We start from the raw sequence: 9,790 nt of genomic DNA, 5'->3' as shown, positions 1-9,790 counted from the left end.
GTGGGAATATCTCTTCTTGATCGCAGCAATGAAGTGTTCCTGGTCTGTGGAACAGTCTGCGGAACAGTCTGCGGCATGGGTATCCAGTATGTTCTCAACATACAGACCATTCGCGTAGACTTGTTCTTCAGGGAGACTGTCGTCGAGAGCAGTCTCTTCGTCGATCTTCATTCTTGACAGATGATCCGCGACTCCATTCTCAATCCCCTTCTTATCCTTGATATCAAGATCGAATTCCTGGAGTAGAAGGATCCATCGGAGCAGGCGCGGTTTGGCGTCTTTCTTTGTCAGCAAGTACCTCAGAACCGCGTGATCCGTGTGCACTATCACTTTAGAACCTACTAGGTAGGACCTAAATTTGTCGAAGGCATAGACAATGGCTAAAAGCTCCTTCTCGGTAGTGGCATATCGGCATTGGGCTTCATTTATTGTCCTGCCCGCATAGTAGATCACATGCAGTTTCTTATCTTTCCTCTGTCCCAGCACTGCTCCCACTGCGAAATCACTCGCATCTGTCATGATCTCCAAAGGTAAGTCCCAGTCTGGAGGCTGAATGACTGGTGCGCTGATCAAGGCTCCTTTTATCGTATGGAAAGCAGTCAAGCAGTCGCTATCACACTCGAACTTGGTGTCCTTGCAGAGCAGTCTAGTGAGTGGTCTTGCGATCATTGAGAAGTCCTTGATGAACCTCCTGTAGAAATCGGCATGCCCCACGAAGCTTTTGATTCCTTTGACTGATGTTGGTGGTTGCAGGCTCATCATCACCTCAATCTTTGCCTTGTCAACCTCGATTCTCTTCTCGTAAATCTTGTGTCCGACAACAATCCCATCCTTGACCATGAAGTGGCACTTCTCCCAGTTGAGCACCAGATCTTTCTCCTCGCATCGTTGTAATACCCTGCACAAATTTTTCAAACAGACAGAAAAAGTGCTTCCATATACAATAAAGTCGTCCATGAAAACCTCCATTATGTCCTCAATCAGATCAGTAAAATGGACATATGCAACGTTGAAAGGTCGCATGAGCATTGCACAAGCAGAACGGCAAACGTGCCATATGGGCATGTGAATGTCGTCTTCTCCTGATCATCTGGGTGGATGGGAATCTGAATAACCATCTAAAAAGCAGCAGTATGGATGGTTAGCCAATCTTTCAAGCCTTTGATCAATGAATGAGAGTGGAAAGTGATCCTTGCGAGTTGCGGCATTCGATTTACGAAAATCAATGCACATGTGGTGTCCAGTGACAGTTCTAGTAGGGATCAGTTCATTCTTTTTATTTGTTATAACCGGTATTCCACCTTTCTTAGGAACTACATGAACAGGGCTAACCAAGTTGCTATCAGAGATGGCATAAATCACACCAACCTCTAGAAGTTTCATTATCTCTTTCTTTACAACATGTTTTAGATTCGGATTTAACCTCCTCTGAAGTTCTATAGAAGTCATTGATTCATCTTCTAGATGTATCCTATGCATGCATAGATCAGGTGAAATGCCATGATAGTCAGCTAGAGAATAACCTAATGCCTTACGATACTTTCTTAGCTCACACAGAAGTTTAGCAGTTTCCACATTATTCAGCTCAGAGTTCACAATAACAGGATAAGTGGAATTTGGTCCCAATAATGCATACCTGAGCCCCGTAGGGAGGGATTTGAGCTCGATTTTTGGAGCTTTCAGTTTGCTCCATGAATCGTCGACTTGTGTGGTCGGCATTGTCGCTCTTTTCGGAATAGCTGCTCCTGCTACACTGCTCTGATTGCTCTCGTCGTTCTCCCCTAAACTTAGATAAGCTACCATCTTTTCCATGCTTCTGGCAGAGTCGAACATCTTGTCGTACCCATCCGCGTCCACGCTTATGACGTTGTGCTCAGTCTCAGCTCGGGTTAGAGCCAGTTCGAGTGGGTCATCGATCAAGATTTCCTCAGTCATTCCTTCTTGAGGGGATATCACCTGATCTTTGCCTTCAACTGTGTAGGTCTGTGCGTCTATCATCGGTTTCTTCAGCAGTTTGTTCATCTCGAACTTCATCACGATGTCTCCCAGGTGAAGATCAATCCTCCCTTGTCGAACATCAATAATCGCACCAGCCGTGCACAAGAAAGGACGACCCAGGATGAGTGGATCTCTTGGTTCTTCACCAACCTCTAGAACCATAAAATCTTTCGGAACAAAGGTGTTGCCTACTTGGACGTGGAGATCTTCCAGAATACCCACCGGTGACTTGACTGATCTGTCCGCAAAAACCAGGGAGATTCTTGTTGGTTTGAAGTCTGTGAAACCCAGTCGTTTTGCCACGGAGTAAGGCCTGAGGTTGACACTAGAACCCAGATCGTATAGAGACCAAGCAAACACTGTTTTCCCAATTTGTATCGAGAGAACAAACTTCCCTGGATCATCCAATTTCTTAATCGGCATGTTCTGAAGTACTGCAGTGCACTCTTTTGAAACCAATAATAGCTCACTGTCCCCAGTGATCTTGCCAGAGATCAAACCTTTCATCAAACTGCGCATAGAAGGTATCATCTGGGTCGCATCAATCAGAGGTAACTTGATAGTTAGATCCTCCAGCATCTTCTTACACTTTGTCTCCTCCCGATCCTTGCGAGATGTCTTTGCTGGAACAGGGTATGGAACCTTAGGCGTGTATTCACGTGAAGGTACAGGTGTAGCGGCAGGGGTCGGATCAGTCTCAGCAGGCTGTTCCGGTTCCTTGTCAGATAGAGGGGCTTCTTCAGATCGTGGCTGCTCGCCCTCCTTTTGCTTGCCCTTTTCCGCCGCTGGTAACTTCTTAGGGGCTGCGTCCGGGAGTGTTCTTTCACTCCTTAGTGCTACGGCACTGCATTCCTTAGGATTCTTATCGGTCTTTCCAGGTAGAGTACCTTGCTGTCTCTTGACCCTCTCGGCTGTCTGCCCGATCTGAACGTCCATCTGACGCATATGGCTAGTTACATTGTCATATTTGGTACTCAGGTCATTGAACATGTGGTTCATCCTGGAGTTTATGTCCATGGTGACCTGATTCAACGCTTTCCCTTGAATTTGCTGACTATGGAGTAACTGATGCATCATCGTCGCTAGACCCTTCATCTCCTCTTGTGGAGCTGTCGTAGGTGAAGGGGCAGCTTGTTGAACTGTCTGCTGCTTTTGGTTCTGGAACTGTTTGTGCTGCGCCTGGCTCAAAGCATATGTTCTTACTTGGTACGGTTTCTGATAGTTGTTGTTCTGTCCTTGACTGTTCTGCGTGTTGTCAACCGATTTGTCCATCTTAGGGTACGCAAAGAGGTGAGAATTGTTCCTCACGTTGGGGTTCGGGTGGTAGTTCTTGAACTACCATCCTTGTCCAATGACGTAGCTTACTTCTTGCTGATCGTCCATGGTATTATCCCCTTGAGGTGTGACATCTGAAGCATTGTTCTCTGATGCGGCTTCTTCCATGATGAAAACTTGGCTCTAATTGCCCTTCAACAGCTGGTCAATATTTGCTGCTAGATCGTCGATGCTGTTTACGCTCTTGGAGCGGTCGTTCTCCTTGTTCTTATTGAGCGAACTGGACGCCATATTCTCGATCAGTGCGAATGCGCCAGGTGTTGTTTGAGTCATGAAATCTCCATTACTCGAGGAATCAAGAGCATTACAAAATTCATAGCTCACTACATCATAGAACACTTCCAGTATGTAATCGTCCTCAAACCCGTGGTGAGGGCATTCCCTTCGGTACTCCTTAAAACGCTCCCAAGCATCATAGAAAGGCTCGTCAGTCTTTTGCTTACAATTTGAGATATTATGCCCAGAGCTGCGGTTTTCCTCTTCGTCTAGAAGTGTCTTAAGAACGCTGCTCTGACATGTTCCCATTTAGTAAGTGTACCAGTCGGGAGAGAGGCTAGCCAGCGAGCTTCTTTCCCATCAAGAGAGAATGGGAACATGGTGCATTTGACGTAGTCTGGTGGCACTCCATTTGCACGAGAGAAGTTGCAGACTCTCTCAAAGTTTTCGATGTTGAACATCTTTTCCTGCACCAGGCCAATCAAAGCAGGCTTGATCTCATAATCCTCTCGAGTGCAGGGAAGAGGATTTATAGCGGAGCGAGTGGTAGGGAAGTTCCGCGGAAGGTTCCGTTCTCCGATGGGAGCGCCTTGTTGCTCAGCTTGCTGTGCAGCAAGTTCAGCCGCTGCTTGGTGAGCAGCTTCCTGTGTGTTGATGGTCTGCTGCATCTGCTGCATCTGCTGCATTTGCTGTTGCATGAGCGCCATTGCAGCAGTGAGATCATCTCACCCATTGTGGTGTTAGTAGGCCGCGGTTGTTGACGGTTATGTCTTTCTAATCTTGCGAGCTCTTCTTTACTTAGCGTGAATAATGGTCCTTGTGCGTTGCTCCGAGTATGTCTACTGGTCATACACCTGGATCATTCGCTGAAAGCAAGTTATATGTTAGACTAAATATAGAACTGAAAACTAAAAGTAAAATATCTTGTCCCCGTCGCAACGGCGCCAAAACTTGATACACTAAATATGAACCTTTCCTACTGTCAAGTTAATAGTGGTAATTGTAGTATTTGAGATTCAATCCAGAGGACCAGTTTACACTTTATTCTTATAAGTTTTCAACATAGCTAAAACTAAAAGTGGGGCTTGAATTAAGTGGTGACGTGCAAGGAAAGTAAATGATTTCGAAGAGTAGAATTCAATATTAAAGATAAGCCGATCTAGGGTTTCTCATCGGGTGTCAATGCTTAACCAAACATTTATTCAAGCGCTTTGAAGTACAATCTAGAACACGGATCACTCAAGTAGAACAGCCCACTGTCGTGGTGCTGTTCTCTTTGCGGTTCGACCTTGTTGCCTAAATTGTCGTTTTGATCAAGGATCGACTATAAGCAATAGAGATCAAGTCCGATAGGCTCACCGAGCACCCCAAGTATCTACTTTCGCTGACTAGGGATGTGCGGCTCATTCATTCAATATCAAGCAATTTACTACACGGTTAATGAGTAGATTAAACCTAACATCTAGCAGTAAGTGATCAGGTTAGAGGTAGCGTTAAGAACCGAGATGAATGAAGAAACAATAAGGTCGCTTATTGATGTTTAGCCTTGCGATTAACACCCTAGAACCCTAGACAAGCTAGCCGACTACTCAGCCATCAAACAAGATGAAACAAACATGATAACTGAATAATACTGCATATAAATCCCAAGAGAAATCAATAGGGTTCAGGATGATCTTCTCTGTCAAGAAGAGGAGCCGTCTCCCTTACAATAGCAAAAATCCAAGAATAGGTCTAGGTCTCTTGCAAAACTAGCGTAAAAGGAAAATAAAGATAGGGATGGCTTTTATAGGCGCCATCGACTTCGGAGGAGAGAATAGATGATTAGGAAAAAAATTTGAAAGATATGGAAACTTCCATAAATGTCGGGAACAATCGTCTAGCTGCTCCTAATGGGATCAACCGTCAGACTGCTCCGCTCGATTGTTTCGCGGGGAAAGTCTCCAATTCTTGCTCCTTTCTTCACGCTTCTTCCTTTAGATTTTTAGTCCACTCCAGACCTGAAATGACTCTAAAAGGACTGGACTAACTCGATAAATCATTGAAAACTTGTTAGAAAGCATATGCACAATGGTGCCAAAAACACCATATATCACGCACCCGTCTGCTTCTACATGCGTAATCATGATACAGTCCCTGCTGCAGCGGAATATATTACAAGTATTGCATCACGATCTGACACACCTGTCAAACTACCCTTCGACCATCTTCTGTTGAGGACCTGGCTTCCTTCATGTATCGTCTTCTTGACCGTGAGCTCTTTTTCTATCTTCATCGAGTGCACTCGTTGCTATTATCTTGGATTGGTTTCACTATCACCCTCCTGATAATCACCTCACATCATTTCCTCACACACTTTGATCTCTTTCTCCTTTGTACCACAAACACCTCTGTGTCCTGGCTCCAGGCTTGATGCTTTTTGATCAACCACAAGATCACTCCTACCAGAGCTGCACCCTTCTTTTGATGTCTCATCCTTGATCTCATCAAGTAAGCCACTCTTCGTTAAGAGCACCTCTCCAACCCTCTTGGTTTAATGAACGTCTTGTTCACCTTCTTAGCCATGCTTCGGCTCTTATCACGAGCAAATACTCCACCTTCTTGTGTCCAACCTTCCCACATAACTAACAACACATCTGATATTGCTTCTTGTTTGGCTTGACACATTTGCTGATGCACTGATCAGTCTCCTTCCTTGTATCAGATGCACAAGCATGCTTCTGAACCTTCTGTCTGACCTTTATGTTGTTGCACTGATGTACTACCTTTGCCTTGTTACTCACAGCTACACGCTGTAGAACCTCATGTCGTACTCCTTGTCATACATCCCGGCGTAATTCCTGACAAGATTCTTTGGCTCCACCTTTTGATGTGCTCCCTTGCACGAAGTGTGATAGCCCCTTATGTTGTACTTCCTTAGTATTCTCAGCATCTCGATATCCCAATCCCCAATTCACCTTGGCTGGTTGAGCTAAGCCAGAAACCGATCAATTCAAGTATCTTATCCAAGTCTTTGGATCCACTGTTGAGCATCCTCATATGTTTGCGATTGTCAGCCAAATCACGTTCCAACATCCTTTCTTCCTCTTGTTAACCAGTAGCAACCTCCCTCTGCTTGCTAACTTCCTGTTCAAGAAATTCATTCTTCTCTTTTACAGCCACAAGTTCTTCATAAATTACTTAAAGCAGCTCTTTTTGCATCTCATCCAAATCCTCTAGTCCCAAACACTGATCCTTGACCTTGTTAAGCAGCACGTGATACTCCCCATCGTCTGTATCATCATCTGAATCCGAGGACTCACTGTATCTCTCCTTGCGAGCACTAAATGCAACAAGATTCTTTATCACCGTTCCATCTTCTTCAGACTCTGAATCATCAGACGACTACGATGGTTTACCTCTTCCATTTGAGTTTGTACATTCACGCCATGTGTGTCCAACACCTCTACACTCAAAACACTTAAGTTTCCTTCGTTGTGCTATAGGACAGTTAGCCCTTATATGACCAATGCTTTCACACTCATAGCACCTGAGACCTCTTCCCTTCTTCAGTCATTGCCATTATCACTTCCATGGCGATCATATTGATTCCTCCCACCAGAGAGATTCATCTTCTTACCAAAATTCCAAGCCAACATACCCATGAAATCTTCAAAATTCAGAGGTCTCTCACCATTTTTGTCTGCTACAAGTGCAATACTCCTTGAAGTAGTACTCATCGTAGAGATCAAACTATTGCCTCTCTCCATTTCTTCTTCCTTCAGCATACCCACAAGTTTATCAAACTTGAGTTCATCCGTATTTGTGGTCATATTCAGGACCGCCTTGTGAGCTCCAAACTTTGTCGGAAGACAGCTTTGTAACTTCTTTACCAGCTTCTTCTCCTTGTATTTCTTCCTAAGTACACATGCTACACATGCTTCATGCGCCATAGCACTGAGTTTGGCACTGGAGCTTGCCACATAATCATTATCGGACCACCTGAGATTCTCAAACTGCGACCCAAGGTGATCTAGACGTGTCCTCTTGACACTCTTATCTCCTTCAAACGAATTCATCAGGATCTCCCCACACCTCTTTAGCTGAAGTACTCCTCTGAATCAGCTGAAACTGTTCTACTTCAACGGTTCCAAAGTTCACAGAAAGCGCATTTGCATTAAACTTTGATGCATTGCGCTCTGCCCCTGACCAATCATATTTTGGCTTGGGCTTCTTCTCATCTCTTGTGACTATGGTAGACCCCTCCCAACCGATCTCCATAGTTGTCCACACATCTTCTTTGATTCGTCGAATCAACTACTTCATGTGAACCTTCCAATGAGCATACTGGTACACATTCAACATGATCGCCTTTTGAATAAAAACAATCGTGTCCATCTCCACCTTAAGGATCACACCGATAATTTAGGTGACCCGCTCTGATACCAATTGTAAGTGCAGAGGCAAACACAACTAAGGTAAAATAGAAGGTAAACCGAGAGACAAATTAAACAAGCAACCACAAATGCTTTATTAGAATCTCTTTTAAACAATCTTTACAAGACCTTGTTTATTCAGTTTTACACGTCTAGTGTTAATACCCTAACACATGCTACTGAATGATTGTTAATCTACCCGCTTATGTCTCTCTTCCGTCAAGTACTTCAGTCACTGTTTCAGCACAACCCAAGAACACTTCCAAGAGCTTATCTCTCTTTCTCTATAAGATCAGCCTATGTCTCTTTGTGTCTCTACAAATGACCCATAGCTATCTTATATTATTCTCCATGTTCTCAAAACCCTAACTCAAAGTCAACATGGATATGAACATCTTCCATAACAATAAGTGTAACTTTCATTTTTTTTAATGCACTTATTTCTCTTTCTTTAAGTCATAAAATTGCTCCCTAAGTTTATTCCTCTTGACTTTTCTTCAAGATAATCTCTTGCTCTCCAAGTTTACATGATTTCAGCTCAACACCTTGCATCCATGTGATTTTCACCATTCAACACATCGTCTACATCAGCAATTACGTCAATGATTACTTCAGAGAAGACATCTTCACAAGCCACCCAATCCATCTTCCTACAAGATCAAATAATGTGTAGCAAACTTATTAAATATTATAGACTTCTTAACAAATCAAATGAACTTAACGCATGATGTTGCACAAAGAACAAAAATCAAGAACCTTAATTTATGTAAGTATAGAGAAATAGCGTAAAAAATCAGAGACCATATACTAATTCATTTGTTTGTTGACTAAGGAGATGGTTCTAATGATAATTATCTACGGTATATATCGGTTAAATATTTGAAAAAGCACAAAAAGACCGTCTTGATGATATTTGCCTAAACTATAGTCAATAGATTTACCTAACTAAAAAGACATATATATACACTAGGATTGCGTTGAGGATCATCAGCATCTTCAAGACGGTATTCATGCATGATCCAATCAGTCTTTTGGCCATGATGAGCTCTTCGTTTGTAGAAGACAAGCGTCTTCCTCATTCCTATCTTCTGGTAAGAGTTTCTTATGCATTTGTCTCTTCCTGTTGCCTTCCAGAACCCTTCATGAGTAGCACGTACGGTTTGTCCTTGACCCGGTCGGGTGTTTTCTATCCTTTTGGCTGAAGAAATACCATTCGTTCTGGGGTGTTGACCCTATCTTACATCTCTCTGCACACACACAAAGAAGCGTACGAAGTTAGAATTGGTTCAAAACTAGTGTACATCCATATATCAAGTAAAAACAATTAATCAAGAAGTGGAAGAGCTATCAAGATTTATGTGTTTGTAGTCAAAACTAGTGTACATCCATATATCAAGCAATAAATTGTGATAAATGTTCTCCATAATTGAGTTAAATAAGTAAAAGTAGTACCTTGTAAATCCCAAGAATTTAAGTCCACGTCTCTGATAACTTCCATCTCAAACTTGTTGGAAGTATTCTCGTCTTTAGGTAGTAATGAAGAAGCTCTTCGTCTGTGGGATGAAGCCGAAACCCAGGTGACACTCCTCCATTCGACGACAAATCCATTTTTGTTGCGTTTTCTTTGATCAATATCTTAACACATTTAAGCACTACCTTTCTTTCTAAGCAGCTACAGGTTCTTGATTATATTTACATAGACACACTCGCACGTAATTGTCAACGGAGTCAATTAAATGGTATTACGATATGTATGGTGATGCATGTTGACATTGATGCTGGTGAAGTTGACGGCCAGTGATAACGCCGCCGGAGATGCTCAAAAA

At 43.1% G+C, this 9,790-nt stretch overlaps 1 non-coding gene and 1 pseudogene across 1 annotated transcript; one reads left to right on the top strand and one right to left on the bottom strand.

Annotated features, from left to right (window-relative positions):
* Positions 1-3,694: 3,694 nt before the first annotated feature.
* LOC125582701 lies at positions 3,695-3,801 on the top strand. The gene has a single exon (XR_007320157.1). It is a non-coding gene; the product is annotated as a small nucleolar RNA R71 (small nucleolar RNA).
* A 4,789-nt stretch (positions 3,802-8,590) lies between these two features.
* LOC125582365 lies at positions 8,591-9,572 on the bottom strand (annotated as a pseudogene).
* Positions 9,573-9,790: the final 218 nt, after the last annotated feature.

The sequence above is a fragment of the Brassica napus genome, chromosome C2, assembly GCF_020379485.1.
Source record: "Brassica napus cultivar Da-Ae chromosome C2, Da-Ae, whole genome shotgun sequence".
NCBI classification, from domain to species: Eukaryota; Viridiplantae; Streptophyta; class Magnoliopsida; order Brassicales; family Brassicaceae; genus Brassica; species Brassica napus.
This window is presented reverse-complemented; position numbering and strand designations above follow the sequence as displayed.